Below are 3586 nucleotides of genomic sequence, written 5' to 3'. Positions count from 1 at the left end.
AGACGAGGCATCCTAGAAGTCCCCTATCATCTTCAAAAGCATGCCAACTCTAGGATTTAACAAGCATTCACACACAAGTTCTATTTACACACTACACACACCGCCACTCAAGCAACAAAAAATTAACTCTCATATGTGGTTCAATTCTCACCAAGAAAAAGCTAAGAACGGGTGTCGGTGTGTTAAATGGTACAATATCAAGTTTTCAAATTTTTACACTTTTCGCTTGGATTTGCAAAAATTTTTGAATTTCTCAAAAATTTCCCCTATCCCCACACTTGGGATACATTGTCCCAATGTATGGTTTTGAGGGAAAGATCGCTTTCAACAAGAACACCCACATTTGCTTTGCATCTTGAACCCCAATTTTTTTTTTTTTTATAAAAACACCACCAACTTTCAAAACCCAACAAACACATCAACATCAAAACACCACCCTACCTCCCAACCATAAACTAAAGCAAACAACTAACTATCAATATTTCAAAGCTAAAGAACACAACAAGACGAAGGAAAGAGTACATCGACCTGGTGAAGTTTGATATAACAAATGTTGTAGAAAATCCGACTTCCTATCACCACCTTCACACCAATCTCCGCACATCTTCCCCACACTTGAGTGTTGCCATGGCCCTGAAACATAGAAAGATAAAAATAGCAAGATCAATAAAACCCCGGGTTGCCTCCCGAGCAGCGCTAAGTTTCGAGTCTTCAGCCAGACCATGCCACCCTCATTTAAGGTGGCTCAAAGAACCGGTTCCTATCACTTCCATCACTTCCTTGTGCCATTGAGCAAAATGCATCCATCTTGTTTTGACTCGGTGGGTAATCAAATACGCTCTTGCTTGACCCCATTTGTGTTTCTTCACGGTCCGGTGATTGCTTTTTTCTCATTCTTTGAAACACGTTTTTCATACAATCACTAGACTCACCACCCTTCCCCTCAATGGACTCATAACTAATCACTCTAGTTTGAACATCAAAAGACAACTTACGGTTCTTTTCGGTCATGGTAATAATCTCGTCTCTACAATTAATTTGAGCATTTGCCGTGTATAGAAACGGTCGACCTAAAATTACCCTTTGTTGTGATGCCATGTTGGTAGAAGCATAGTCCAAAACTAGGAAATCCACCGGGTATTCAAACTCTCCCAACTGAATCTTAACATTCCTAACCATTCCCCGTGGACGCCTCCAACTTTCATCCGCCAAGCTCACCATAGTGTCTATATCTTCAAGCGGACCAAAGTCGTACATATCGTATAGATCGCTTGGTAGCACACTCATGCTTGCCCGGTAGTCCAACAATGCGTGAGGGATTTTTAATTTTCCCACGCGGATAGGCACGATTGGTACTCCATATTCTTTATCATTCTCGACTTCGGCGTCTTTTTCCAAACCTGCATTCATTTGACACGAAGAAGTTAGCAATGTTTCATTAAATTTAGCATTTGGAACGGTGCTTACCACATTGATGTTAATGCTCTTTGTGTTCTTGGGATTTACCACCGTGTCACTTGGTAATTGACCTTTTGCTTTCTTCAAAATTGCCACTTCACTCGCAAGTTGACCCATTTGAGTAGTCAAAGTTTGAATAGCTTTATCACGGGCTTCGTCCTTTTGCATCCGAACCTCATCACGTTGATTCATTCGTTGCATTTCAACTTGCATCGCTTTCAACATCTCCATCACTTCATTACCACCCGCAGAGCTTTGACCCGTTTGATATTGCCTTTGAAATCCTTGGTTTCCTTGGAAATTCGGGTTAGCTTGATTTGACGGGTTCCCATACCGAAAGTTTGGGTGGTTTCTCAACCCGGGGTGGTAAGTGTTAGAATTCATATTATAGTTTCTACCACCCCCTCCTTGACCTTGCACAGCATGAACCTCTTCATATTGCCCATCACCTCCTTGGCAATTTTCAGCCGCATGACCTATTTCATTGCAAATAGCACAAACATCATAAATTTGATTAGTAGTTTGAACATTACCATCGTCAGCTGCATGAACTTGCGATCTCGTGACAGCCGGTCGTGCTCTCCTTGATGCTTGGGCTTTCCTCTTTGAGGTAATGGCCATTTGTTCCAAGAACTCCCAATCCTCATCTTCATAATTTGTGCCAAAAGTCCCATTTGTGATGGACATTAGATCACGTGCATCCTCGGCACACAACCCCTCGTGGAAGGCATTCATCAACTCCCAAAGTTCAATCCCATGATGAGGACAATTTTTGATCATCATATTAAAGCGCTCGAAGGCTTCATGGAACATTTCGCCTTGTTGTTGTTGGAAACTCCTCAACCCCTTTCTAGCATCATTGGTCTTTTGGGCGGTATAAAACTCGTCTAGGAAAATTTGTTGCATTTCCGCCCAAGTATAAATAGATGCCGAAGGCAAAGTGTAGAACCACTTCTTTGCCTTGTCCTCCAAAGAAAATTGAAATAATACCAACTTGATATCATCGGCCGAAAAACCTTGACTCCCCAGAGTATTGCAAATTGAGTCATATGCCTCCAAATGGAAATAAGGCTCCTCCGTTGCTAGCCCCTTGTATTTCGGCAAACTTTGTAAAGAATTGGTTCTTACTTCAAAAGTTCTCCCTTGGTTGTTATGAGGAATAACCACCGGTGAAGGATTGTGAGTAATCACCGGTCTAAAATGTGCTTCAATTCCCCTTGCATTTTCCCTAAGATGCCTCCTTGGCACACCAAATCGACCTCGTGGACGAACTTGACCCATTGGTCTTTGCATGGGCCCTTGTGGTACCATTGGTTGTTGAATTGGCCTTTGAATTTGCGGTTGCACCTGTTGTGGTCGAACTTGTTGCAAAGGAACCGGACGTTGCAATTGCGGCCCTTGTGGCCTTGGCCTAATATGTTGAGGTATGAGTTGTTGTTGTTGTACCCCACCATACTATGGCACCAATTTCGTACCCCACCGTAATTGCTTGTACTCGGACATATGGGCAAGCCCATGTGTAGGTTCGGCCCATTCTCCTCTTACACGCATACAAGCAATCACCCTTAGGGTGTTACGTCTCATTTGTTACACAAAACACAAGTCACAAAACCCTAGTTCGGTTCCTTTCTCTCTAAGCCGACGGCCATCACTTCCCTTTCTCTCGAAGATCAATCCCGTATCAGATCACCTTCTATCAATCGGTTAGTGTTTGATTATTTGTTGATTTATGATATATGATTTCACATGTCTTAGAGAATGCATGATTACATGATTAATCGGGTGTCTTGCAATATGTTGTTTTGATGTTGTTAAGTTGATAGCAAACCGAATGCTTGTTAATCGGCTTGTGTGTGTGCTTTGGAATATGTTCATGCTAATCGTTATGTTCGTAATATTTATATACCGAATGATTGTAATCGGCTGTGATATGAATTATATGGATGGATAATCATGTGCTAGGATCTAGAATCGATCAGATAATAATCGGGTACAATATGTTCATGATGGGATGTTGTGGTTAGTAGGAATCATGCTAGAAATAAGGATTATGAGCTGATAGTTAATGGTGATAGATGTTATGTTGTCATTGTTCATATGATCATATTAGGGTTCCTACGAATTTGGA

The 3586-nt window shown here is 41.7% G+C and overlaps 1 non-coding gene across 1 annotated transcript; it reads left to right on the top strand.

Annotated features, from left to right (window-relative positions):
* The first annotated feature begins 2209 nt into the window (after nucleotides 1-2209).
* LOC118489427 lies at nucleotides 2210-2315 on the top strand. Its single transcript, XR_004887447.1, has one exon. It is a non-coding gene; the product is annotated as a small nucleolar RNA R71 (small nucleolar RNA).
* The last annotated feature ends 1271 nt before the right edge of the window (nucleotides 2316-3586 follow it).

The sequence above is a fragment of the Helianthus annuus genome, chromosome 17 (genome assembly GCF_002127325.2).
Source record: "Helianthus annuus cultivar XRQ/B chromosome 17, HanXRQr2.0-SUNRISE, whole genome shotgun sequence".
Classification (NCBI taxonomy): Eukaryota; Viridiplantae; Streptophyta; class Magnoliopsida; order Asterales; family Asteraceae; genus Helianthus; species Helianthus annuus.
The sequence above is the reverse complement of the archived record's forward strand: the minus strand, read 5'-3'. Positions and strand labels throughout refer to the sequence as shown.